Raw genomic sequence first — 13045 nt, 5'->3', positions numbered from 1 at the left:
ACCGCCGGAGTTTCTATCGTTTTCTCGTTTCATTTGGTGCTCTGCATGGTAACCTGAGAGCCGCCGCGAAGGCGTGCAGGAGGGTTGGTTGAGCTCACTCACTCCTCATCGTCTTTGGACCAGGTAGTTGATGGTAGAACGGGAATTATGGTTCCGTTACGCTAAAATATGTACATCACTTCCGTTTCAGTCGGCACTCATGCCACCCATTAAAAATATTAAATACATTTTAATTTTAAATATATTAGAAGGAAACTCTCCAAGGCTTTTATAAAATGGAAGGCATATGTGTGGGTATACATGTGCGTGGGTGTATAAATTTTAAATCAGGATGAGAACAAAGAGGCGGAAGACGACCGGAGGCAAAGGATTCCGCGGGGCGATTAAATGAACTCGCATCGCCCACCTCCTCCCGCCACAACACGAGAGCAGCAGCAAAACAAGTGAGTGGTTATCAAAGGGGGTAGCGAAAATCCGCAAGGAAAACCAATTCCCCCTTCCCTCCACGATGGACGTTCTGCGAGGCGGCGAAAGGAGAAACGAGGAGTGGTAGGTTGGAGAGCGTTTTATATCTCTCGGGACAGTATAAATTAATTCTCCTTTAAAATTTCCCCCGGAGAAGCAGAGCGCAAGTGTTTATTCGCGGAAATTCCGACGTCTCGCCCCCCCAAACAGGCCGCTTCCTTTGTCCGACGGGACGGTCGGTCGCCCTGGCTCCGCGCGCGCTCAAGAGAACGACTCCGCTGTTCCACGGGAGTCGGCGACGTGGAAGTTGGACCAGAATAGAGGACGCCGCAGTATAATCTTCCCTCCCTTTAGCTCCCTCCGGATTTGCGCGCCTCCATCTCTCGCGGCGAAAAACCATCCGTGGGCCGGCGAGGAAAAAATAGGATGTCTCTGGCGAAACGCTCGCTCAGATAAAGGGAAAGGGGTCTGGAGCCGACTTGGCATTCAAAATAAGTTGAAAAAAACACGTAATGGATGATCCCTCCCTTCGTTCATCCTCGAAGTAGGCACTCGGCCCAGCTTAAAATTTATTCATCACACGGCGCGTTAATTTTTTATCTGCCGAAACATTCCGCGTCGGAATTTTTGAAATGTGGTGACGCATCACGAGCGGAAAGTAGGCTATTACGTCTATTATAACGATTATTAGTCTAAAAGAATAAAGACAAGGCATAAAATATGACTCGGCAATGTAAAAATTACTCCACTCGACTCATCTGATCTGTGATTTTTCATTAACCCGATTGCAAAACTACTTACTACCAGGATACAAGAGAGCCACAGAAAATATTCTCCGAACAATATATCGAAAAACACAGCGATAGCCATCTAACAATGGAAGCCAATTTACCTTTTGGAGTTGATGAAGACATTTCTGAATGCACGGAAAATCGCTTTTGGCATCAGCATGGGATAATGGAGTTGACAGAAGTCTATTCACATTCACTTGTATCTTACAGAGAGGTTAATTCAACAAAACAGCTGGAGAGTAAAACTATATCAGAGGGGAAATTAAAACAATGACGTATTTTTAACCTAAGCCAGAGTCAGTTGCCGATCCGATGGTGCCGCTGACCGCCTAATTAATGCGAGCTTTTGTAAATAATAAAAAAAGGAAGTCATCGCATAAACTTCCCGAGACCAGCGGGATTGGAGGCAGTGGCAAAAATACCCACCGACCAAAGAGAGCCAAATCACATGCTCAATTTTAGGACGAAGTAGATGGTAAAGACGAGGATAGGAAGACTCGGTAGTGAGTCATCTTTATATAAATGCGCCTTCACATAGCCCAATCCACATCTGTATTTTTTTCTACTTCATCGTTTCAATTATAACTACGCCGTGCCTTCAGAGGGCCGCGTTCAATGCTGTTACTTAATATGGTCAATTCTAATCAATTTTAAAAATGCTTCGCTTCTTGAAAATATTTCGAATGCAGTCACGTTTAGTAATGAAGGGGTATTATGGCGAGATAACGATCGATAGCTGCTGACGCAACGGGCACGGGCGGTGACGTCGTTGGCGTTCGCGCGATTAGTGTTTTCATAATCAGCGGTTGAAATAGGGACTGCAACTGTCGGCTTCCATAAGTCAAACCGGGTGCTTGAAAAACCTGGGAATGATATGATCAGTAGAGACGTCCCTCTGCTTTTCATCGTTAAATTCGGGTCATTAATGAAAAAAATATAATGAACTTTATGTACTAAAATGTTAAAAGAGCTAACGCGACCAGCACTTTTACCATACCAGTGACTATGAACTCGAGACATTCGAATTTTGAAAACTAACATGAAGTTGCGATTTATAATGACCAGCCGGAAGACATAAGATAGAGTTTCTGTATCTCCGGAGTAGAGAGATCATTCCTTACGTCCACCTTCAATTTTGTCAATGAAAAGGATTTTTAAGTTGGAAATATTCGTACCTACATTCAAATACACACACACACACACACAGTGCACGAGAAAGTGGAGACACGATCAAAAACTTGAGTTAAAAATGTCTCAAAATATAATTCTCTTGGACATTTCGTAGTGATTTTTATTAAGGGTTCAAGCCTTCCACTGCAATACGCACGTAGAAATAAATTTTTAAAATCAAGGCGAAACGATGCTTCAGAGATGACTCCACAAGCTCTCCTTGATTGGGTGAATCTGGCATGTGGTTACGGGAAAGCTGCACCACGACAATGCTCTTGGGGAACCAGTCGTAGACACTGTCCGCACCCGTTGATCATTAAAATGGTAAGTGCTTTAGCGTGCATGTTACCGCCGGCTGTCGTCTGTTTCCGTCTCCAGACAATTAATAATTACAAGACGACCTCTTGCTGAGGCTTGAATTCCAGCATAAGAGGAGCACCGCAGTAACTCTTGACGTCACAACGCATTCGTCACTCTCCTCCTAATTCACCATCCACTTAGCTCCCAGGATCAACTTCGGATTCCAATTCATTTATCAGTTTTCTCTTTATTCAACCATTTTATTACTGCGAGGATACAGCATAGGCCTAATTATATCAATTCACACTGTCAAGAGAGAAACGTGACGTCACGAGTGACTGATTCGTTTGCAACGGGGGGAGTTATTTTGGAGACGGGGTCCTGGTAAGGTAAGTGTGGAGAGCGTCTCGTTTATTTAACTTTTAAAGATTTTTGTCGCGTCCACAAACGTCGACTTGACTCCAACCAATTTTGCTGACGTGCAGACGGGATTCGTTTTTGTTGTTTTTACACGATCATGTGGGTACAAAAATAATTTTTAGAATACCAACATGACTAAACGGGCCCAACGCATTCTCGGGTACCAAAATATAAACGTTCGCCGCATGGTTTCTCCATTGACGCGGGTGGAATCTCCACTTGAGGAATCCCGGATGCTGGTATGAAGACACACGTGCGCCGTGGGAGACATTTCATTTCGACAAACCCGGACATTCCCCTTTCTATTATTATTCGCACACTCTCCCTCTTCATTACTCATCGCTTACGGAAAGTGTACGAATCCTTCTTGGGAACAAAACAAAAGAAACTCTCCCGACGGAATGTGTGTACTAAACGAACAGAGAGACATGAATGGCCATGAGGTGAGAGGGGCCAACCATTTCAATCGCGAGCATTTTTGCGCGCATGAAAACCAAATTGAAAAGGAAGAATATATAATTGACCTAATTTCATAGGCAAGAGGATATTAGACACCATGAGTAGGTATGGCACAAACAGAATTTTAATCAGAAGATATGCTTGAATACGCAACAAAGCCAACTCAATTCCTAACTCAACCTACTCAAGAAAGGAATCTTGATTGAATTGTGGAAACATCTTGGCAGAATTGATTTCTTTTCTAAATCATCTAAGGAAATCAGAACTACAAGTCAAAATGATCATGACTGATCATATCATTATTTTGCACAAAATTTAGCAAAATGGACTTCAACCTATTACACAGCAAATAAAAAATAAATCTGTCATTACTACAATCAATCTAAGTGAACATGGAATCACATTAACATTGTAAACAATAAGCGCTTTTCATATTTTTCTGCGTCATCAAAATATCTACGACCTTCCCCAATCTCGTTTAAATATGTACTACATTAAATACTACATTAATATCATCGAAAAATACATATTGAACGTCCCAAAACCTTTCTCTATTAAAAATTATAAGGAAATGATTGGGTGCTTCCAATTTTTTTCAATTACGGCTGCCCTTAATTTCAACTTCAAATCTCGATAACTATGGCTTTTACCTATACATACTAAATATATCACTTTAACTATATAATATATATGTAAACGAGGAACTAATCAATTCATTCATTTAACTATAATTTGATGCACAAGGAGAATAGATGGACATGGATAAATATTGACACAATATTTCTTACGAACCTGGCCTCCCACGTCATCGATTACAAATATGAAGTTAACCAAATACAGTTGGGAGGATGGAAGAAAAAAAGATTGAGAAACCCGAACGAAGTTTCGGACAGAACCCGGATTCCTGGAAATTAAAAACCTTGGCGTAAACTTGATCGAAAGAAAACCAGGGTCGTCCGAGATGAAAAAAAGAAAAACAAAAACTGGTGGGGAATGTGGTTTCGGGGGTAACGTACGCAAAACGGTGGGCGGCAAATGGGAAAAAAAGGAGAAGTAGCGAAAGTGAAAGAAGGACGGGAAAGAAGACGAGGGGGGTGAGTCCAAGGGGAGTGCGGGCCCCCCATCGGGAGCGGACCATCCATTCACGATGGAGCGGGGGAAGATGGGACGGGAGGGAGGAGAGAGAGATAGAGGCACGCTCTCGGCACAAAGGCACTCCGTACCTGGTGAAGAGTTCTCGCCGCTCTGGGAGGGGACGAATTGGAGTGCTTTCGCGGGAAGTCAGCCTGCTCGTCTCTCCCTCCGGACACCTTACTCTTCCCACCGCAATTCCTCCGGGAACTCCCGAGAAGATCCTCTCCCTCTCCTTTCTCCCTCCTTCCTCAGATCGCATCCGCGGGTTCGCTTCTGGAATTAAAAAAAAAGAAAACACTTAATTTATATGTCACTAAAGTGAAGGGAACGGAAATTCATGAGGAAATGTAAATCTCGCCGCTTTTTTTTCAACATTTTTTAGCCAGGAAATATTTTATGCTGTTTTAAATACATTACTGAAAACCATAAACACAGTAATCAACCCGAAGGTCGGTCTGATATGCAATGGTAGATCTCACCCAATACTAAGCCCTGTACGGCGTGTGAAATTCACACATCAGGGTAGGGGGCCAGTTCCTTTCCCTGAGCCGGTTATGGTTTCCCAGGAAATCCGAATATGGTTTGCCGAAAAATCACACAACAGGTGGTGCCCCGAGAGGCGTGCTCGGGAAACGAAGCTAGACCCTCCGGTCAGTAGTCCAAGGCTCTACCCCTGGACTACAGCGACCCAGTACATCACTAAACTAGTGGTCATAAAGGAGACAATTGGGATTTCGGATATATCTTGCCATGACAAAAATTGCAGCATATGCTTAGCCCAATCAGAAAGGTGAATTATCTGAAAGTTTCCCGCATTGCGTATTGGGCCGCTGCCTTTCGCATAAGTCTTTCCTAAATAAATAATCGGCAGCAAAATTACATGTACATCAAGTTTCCTCACTTCGGATTTTCAAATTCTTTATCAATCAGAAAAATAATAATTATCAACCACATTTAATTCTCTGTCTATAAGTATTAGATCAACAAACCAAGAATTTAACATAACGATATAGTGAGCAAAATAACATTTCAAACGGATCGTAAAAAAAGTAGGTTAGTAATGCAGAAAACGAGAAGCATGATACAAAAAGGAATGGGAAGAAATGGAGATAGGAACGAAAGTCGATTTATAAAATCAGTTAGGTTTGTGAATAATCAAGCTTTATTCAGCAAGCAAGCCAAGGGGTTACAATGACTGATGAGCTAATTAGAAAATTAGTACGGTAGGAATGGGATTAGAATCGACGTAAATAATACAATTGTAATGAGATTTTCTATACAGAGGAAGCTTAAGTTACACGTTAAAATAGGAGGACAAAAACTAAAGAAAGTAAAACAGTTCACCCATCTTGGCAGTATTTAGAACTAAGGCAATCAAATCAGTGGAGACATACGTGAGAAGAAGAATCGCTTTAGGCAAGGATGATTTCACGGGGAGGAAATTGACGACGGGCTAGTTGAGTGAGGATGTTGATAAAAGACCCTTTAAAATTTTGATATGGAGCATGGTTTTTTACGGCGCGGAAACTTGGTCATTAAAGCAAGATTACAGGCGTATTTGGACGGTTTTTGAAATGTTGATGTGGACGATGGAAAAGGCGAAATGGGTGGAAATAAAAATCAGCTAAGAAGGAAAAATGAAAAAAGAAATGATTGTTGGGAGGAGTCCAAAGGAGGCAGAATGATTGGCGATGGAATATGGAAGGCTTTGATACAGAGGAGAACTTTTGACAAGCCACGAATGGGAAGGAAAAGAATGAAACGCCCATTGGACGGAATGATGAGAGGTAGAATGCACGCGGAGTTAAAGAACAGTTTATGGCGAAGTGAGATGTCAGCCCGTGCCTCTTTAGGCAAGACTAATATACGAAGTAATGTTCAGACAGTTTTGATTCAAACGTTGGACTACAAACTGTCAATAAATTCAGAAAGTGATTGAAATTGGAAAATTGACTCAATCCATAACGCCGGATAGTTTTCACTAATCGGTGGGACACAGCGATTAAACGCCATTAACGCATGATATTAAAAACATAAAAGCATGCTGAAGCGTGCAACATAAGGTACAATAAAGAAATATTATTCGCTCTGCCTAGACCAAAATGTATGTAACCCATTTCTTGATATTAGCTTTCATTTTGTACTTAATTCCGCGGCTGCATACACAGTAATATTTAAAACACAATACTACACCATAAAATTGATTATAATAAGTCAAATTTTTTACCACAATTTGAAAATTCTTACATTTAAAAGTATTTTCTAAAGTTAAAGTTGATTCTAAAACTTTTCTCACATTAAAGATGCTTCGAAAAGTATAGCATTACTTTCATCGTTCAAGAGCTCAGTCATCCCCTATTGAATGGATAGACGTCAGAGAAACTGATTGATCCACATTCTTCAAGAAGTTGTTTCTCGTCGGCATTTTTTTGTTCTTCAAAAAAAGCCAGCTCCATAGCGAATAGAAAATATAAATCAGCCTCTGGACCAAAACTTGTATTCCCACCAAATGCAGATATCATCTGATGCAATTATAAAAATGGATAGTTTTTAACACATTAGTTAACGCGATTTAATGCTAAAACTTCTACTCCCTCCGTAATTTTTAAAAGGCCTTGAGGAATTTATGAACTTTCCCGTTCTTTCCAGAACTTTCCCGTTCTCAATCATTCGGGGAAATGCGTACTTTCATTTAATTTATGGATCTGAAAGAATGAATTCATGGAAAACAATTTGGCGGTAATAACCAACGATATATTGCGAAATTATTGCATAAATTACACACTCCTTAAGTGGCCGTCTTTGCCACGCCCAAATTACGAACAACATTCCAGAAATGCATTAGCTCCTCGCTAATTAAAAACCCTCTTAAATGAGCGTGAGTAATTAGCGTAAGCGAGCAACTTACGGGATCAATAAGAAAGGCGAAGCGCAGCCAAGACATTGGGAATAAATGAGGCTCTAACAGAGAACACGGTTAAGGACAGACGCTTGAAAAATATCGACGAAAATAAATTCTCTTCCCATGGTTAGTGCACTAAACTTGTTTTCAGGAGGATGCATACCATGATTGATTGTTGAATTTCAATGAAGAGTTAAATGAGGTATTATCACATATAAACAGAACGAAACGGGAAAATTTTTTTACGTCTACAGTATGAATTTCTTTTGGAAAAAAAGCGAAATAGCCAAAAAATTAAGGAATGCAAATGAAAGAAAATACGCCCTCAAAAAATCGACCAAGAAAGTGCATACATAGTTTTCACAAATCACATTACACCTAAGTAAAGACCAGGAATTCATAGACGAAACGAAACGAAAGTTAGCTACACCAATCATATTTCACGTCACCTTCTTTGAATCTAAAAAGACATAGCACGATATCCACCTTATTTCTTCCTACATCGAGGTTGCCATTAATAACACAAGAAAGAAAAAAATTATCATAAGCGGCAATCTCGGAATTTTGAAAACAAATGGGAAATAAATGCCCAAAGTATTTATATCTGTACTATTAAAACACGATACCTGAGATATTTTTTAAAAATGAACGATAACGCTTAAAAATGTTTTCGTGAACCAATTCGTTAAGCACCGGGGGATGAATTGACCTATTCGCGAAGTATGAGGTCGCTGGACGCCATGATTTGAGAGCTCATACAACGATTACAATAAAAAAAGGTTTAGACTCTTTTATGCGGCTTAATTAGGGAAAGAGAACAGGTTGGGGCGAACGAGGAGAGAAGGGATACGCCCTTGAACGTCTTCCCTTCCCTATCGACCGCGCAGCAGGCGGAAGAAAATCACTGCTCTCAGAAATGTGCACGAGGGAAAAAGAGTTACGGGCGGGATCAATCGTTTTGCAGCTCATATTAGAAATGGAGGAAAGTTTCCTAGGGCGCATTGATAAATACAGATACACGCAATACGAGAGGCCTTTTTATGAGCGGGTAATTTTGCGAATTGGCACGGAATAATCATTTCTCGTGTCCCGGCGGCGGAGGAGGAAAGAAGAGAGTAACAGATCGGTGAAATTAAGACGCCAAGGGGCGATGGGTCCCGTAAGATCCATTGGCCATCGAGATTGGCGCAGAGAGGGAGGAAGGATAAAGGAGAGGGGCGATGAGAGATTATGGCAGGGAAAATTATGGGAGAGATGCCGACGGATTGGGGAGGGGAAGAAGACAACTCGGATATGAAACGCGTTCTCTCTAAAGATGACCTCGTGGAAACTTTGACCGCCGCCGCGATGAATGCGAATCATGGGAGAGTGGGATGGAGCATGGCCTCACATTTCGGCGTCGATTTACGACTTGGCGGGCGGCGTGGCTCCACGAGGAACCGAAATGAGCATGCCGGAAGTTGGAGCATTCATCCATACATGGCTCAGAAGACCTTTCGGTAGGTATAAATTCCAAAGCAGGAAAACAAATGTGTGATAACAAAAATCATACGTAGGCAGGCATTCGATTGCATAACCATAACCATGTTAAGAAACCAATGCATGAACGAGGTGATTTAAATAGTCAAATCGCAGACGTATTCACCTTTTAGTTTAGTACTGAAGAGTTCATTATATCTAATAAGCAACGGCATCACTTTCGATTTCATTTTCATAAATTATGTCATATTCGATCAATTACTCCCATACAACTCTTAACGCAACGCTACATAGATAAATGATACTTAAAGTAAGTACTATTCTAGTTTAATTTCTCGAACATATCAATGAATATGGCAAGACCCGTATCATCCATAAATACTGAGAGTTGAAGAAGATTTAACGCGCGCGGAGATTTTTCACACCTATTGCCAATCATCATCAGTTAAGTCCACCAAGTCACAGCGCCCACAATTGAGTATACTGATAGCTAGATTTCATACGCCACACGCCAAATTGTAGATGCTGAATATTTCGGTTTCAATTGCAAATAACTGATAAATGAATTACTATGCAAGCGTATATACTGTAATCCCTTCCCCTAAAATGTCAAACATATGGCTACAGCCTATATTATGATCAAGTTTATTTTTAAAGATCATCCATTTAGTTCATTATTTACAAATAATTATTAATTGTAAGAATTTACATCTTAAAAACTGTACACATTAATTAGTTTCTCTTTCTGGGCGTAAACATATATCATCATTGTTCCTTACATACGTTCTAAAATAGAACTTCAGAACATTTCAAGAGTCATCAAACTATTTTGCCGCGTGATATGAGTCCTTTGACTCTAAATCCATTCGAAAGGTTTTTCTTTTTCTCCTATTTACAAGAGTTTCAGGTTTAGATTTTTCCCTCCTTGATTCCGTCAATTTCTCTTTAAGACACTGACGTCCTTCCTCGTGACAGTTAAAATAAGCTGATCAAAAAATAGAGAATACTCTGACCAAGACGATACATATCAGGTTCATTTGTCTATCTCGTTGTAAAAACGCACACCAAGACAGCAGTAACTCACTGAAACTCATGGAATGGCGTTACAATTCACCCAATTACAACAGAAAATGCCCGGAGCCAGATACATGGAACACACACCTAAAACTAAACTCGGTACGCGTTAGACACGAACCACTTACATGAATTGAGACCTACCATGAGCATCGATTAGCATTTCAATAATCTAGCCGTTCCTTTTTTTTCCGTGTCCTTCACCCTGGCAGCGGGTGTGGTTTCAAATATTCCTTTTGCCACAAGCATTCCTCTATGAAGCGCATTTGGGCAGTGAATAAACGAGATGTAAGTGATCATGGCGGCCGTTCTTAGGTCAACGTAGCCGAAGGAGAGCCGGAGAGGAGAAGGGGTAGAAAAGCCATAGATTATCTCACGTGATTAGATTAATCTTAAAAGGCACTTTCAAATTCTATTACATGCGGGGAGAAAATATCGTTCTCGGCTGTCTCTCCTCGCATATGGCGTAGATTAATCGACAAATCGTTCTCCTTTCGGAGCCGATCAATTACCCTCCCGTCTTCCTTTTGTCATTCTTTAAGCGATGCGGGGTGAAAATGGGAAGGCTGAATGCTTAAAGGTCGACGCAACCTTGGCGTCCATGCTGGGGAGAGGAAGATACGATTCCTTTTTCAACGAAAAACAAAAATGAATCAACGCGCACGATAGAAAAACGCACGGGTTAACTGGACAAGGAGAAACTGATTCACGCGCTCTCAGCCGGCCCGCCCCAACAAACCAGAAGGCCTTGAGAGGGGAGGGGTGAAGGGCGAAGGGCTGGCCTAACCCTTTAAGATTATTATCCTGGGGCACTAGAGATATCTCCCGCATCCACGCCTGGTATGCACCGTTCACCTAAACCCGTACACCCCATTCCACCAACCTTCCCTCCCACAGAAAACCTCCTCGCCCAACGGCCCAACCCTCCTAACCGCCCCTCGCCTCCAATCAACAATAATAATTCTGCCCCCTTTCCACAGAGAGCCCTGAGGAATATTCCCCATCCCCTTCTCCTCGCCTCTCGTATGCACTCCTTTCCGGCCCCCACTCCCAACCGCCTCCATAATCACTTCCCCCGCCACGTCCCTGACCGACACGAATGCTCTTCATCCCCTGAACGCGAGCAACCAGCCCCCCCTACTTCGCCTCCCCCAAAAAGCCTTCAAGAAAAAAAACGGAGCCGCCGCCCGCGGAACGGCGACTCCAGGGCCCACAAGAGCCTGCATCCCGTGGTCGTGGCGGCGACTGGTCTCTCGAGTGGCCGCGGAAGGAAGAAGGCCGCCGGCCGCACATCCGGCCCCTCGACGGCAAGCCCCATCCTCTCCGGGGCCCTCGCTCGCCCCCGTCCCAGTGCTGCTGCAGCCTGGAGCGATGGCCGATCGGAATCATCCGTTTCCAGGCTAACCAAGCGCGGCGTCTCCGGGAGGTACGCGTGGCCACTAACATGAGCACGGAATGAAGGGCGGAATCCGAGGGGGTTCCTGGGAGACGAACTATCTCATAATGTCATGTCCCGCTTGATGGATCAATCGATTAGTCATTGAGAGGGCTTTCTTCCACCCGCGTGGAGAAATTCCACCATCATTATCATTAGCAAAATGGGTGTGTGCCGCTCCTGATAGCACCGGCGGGGACAGCAGGACGATAAGGACGAATGAGGTACGTTCGTCGAGCATGCCTCGGCGTCTTGTAACGTAAACTTTCCAACGTAAAAGGAAATTCTTGGAAGTGTGTTATGACTTAATCGTTGGTGACATTTAAATTGAATCAAGAGTATAAAAGAGGAGGCAATATTTTAACATGGCAATCAAGTTCACCACCATGAGATTTATTTGATAAACTAAATGCAAGATTCGATCAATATAAAATGGCAGGGTGTCCAGTGTAGTAGCCCGGCGAAATTCCCGAATTATTCCAGTGTTTCGGGGAGTGCTTGGGCAAACTACTGGTTTTTTGGTAAGGGTATAGAGCACTGCGGGGGGTAAATTGCAGTGTCGAATTTAACCGTGTACCATGCTACTCTTATTCCCAAAAATCTCGTCACTATTTTGCTGTTTGTTATAAATGGCTCACGTAGTTAACTGAAAATATTGTACTCGTAAACAAGTACGCACCATTACTGATTGCGTATTTTTTTCCCTCACGTAACTTATGCAATCCAACTTTTTGCACCACTAATGGTATTAATTTATTATCGGGTTACTCACTCTCTCCTGATTCCAGTTTACAAATGACACGGGAAACTCCCCGATTAAATCCTACTGTAATCCTACGCCATTGAATGTCTTAAATTTGTGATTCAACTACGAAAACCTCTGCTAACAGGGACATCAAGGCTTATGTACTAGTCACGCAAGCACCACGCAGAGGGGTAGTGCTGGCTTGGCGGCTCTATGGCGCGTAGAGCACACACCGCCTCTACAAAACAATTCGGGTTATTTATTCGATAATTCCGACGACGAAACCTGACGCCATCACTCATATGAACAAAGAAAGGGAAAAACATAACGGATCTTAGTGCTGCTGATCCTCGTGGGCTTTAGCCGCCTGACGTGCACTCCAGTCAGCTCAGACACTTGATGAATGCGGAATACTGAAGGATTAGAAAACTGACGGATTTCAAGTTTGGGTTTCAAACGATTTATTTCCTTGGGAAATTAGTTCATTCCTAGAGTGTCTCCGAATTCCCGGGTTCTCCCGTCTCCTTTCGATTTCATATCCCGGACCACTTCGCGTTTTACGCTTTGCTAGACAGCCTGAATGACAAAAAAGTGCGCCAGATGGAAACTTGTAGTCGAAGATTTTTTGATAAAAATGCTAAATGCGCTCGTTTAAATAAATAGTCATAAAA

General features: G+C 42.4%; 1 protein-coding gene across 1 annotated transcript in view; it reads right to left on the bottom strand.

Moving 5' to 3' along the window:
- Positions 1-13045, bottom strand: part of smash (smallish) — a 358678-nt gene that overhangs the window by 166885 nt on the left and 178748 nt on the right. The window contains exon 3 of the mRNA XM_071587737.1: positions 4829-5012. The gene's annotated coding sequence lies outside the window, so the exon portion shown is untranslated. The remainder of the gene's footprint in view (positions 1-4828; positions 5013-13045) is intronic.

Source organism: Hetaerina americana, unplaced genomic scaffold (genome assembly GCF_022747635.1).
Source record: "Hetaerina americana unplaced genomic scaffold, ioHetAmer1.1.p SCAF_3, whole genome shotgun sequence".
Classification (NCBI taxonomy): domain Eukaryota; kingdom Metazoa; phylum Arthropoda; class Insecta; order Odonata; family Calopterygidae; genus Hetaerina; species Hetaerina americana.
The sequence above is the reverse complement of the archived record's forward strand: the minus strand, read 5'-3'. Positions and strand labels throughout refer to the sequence as shown.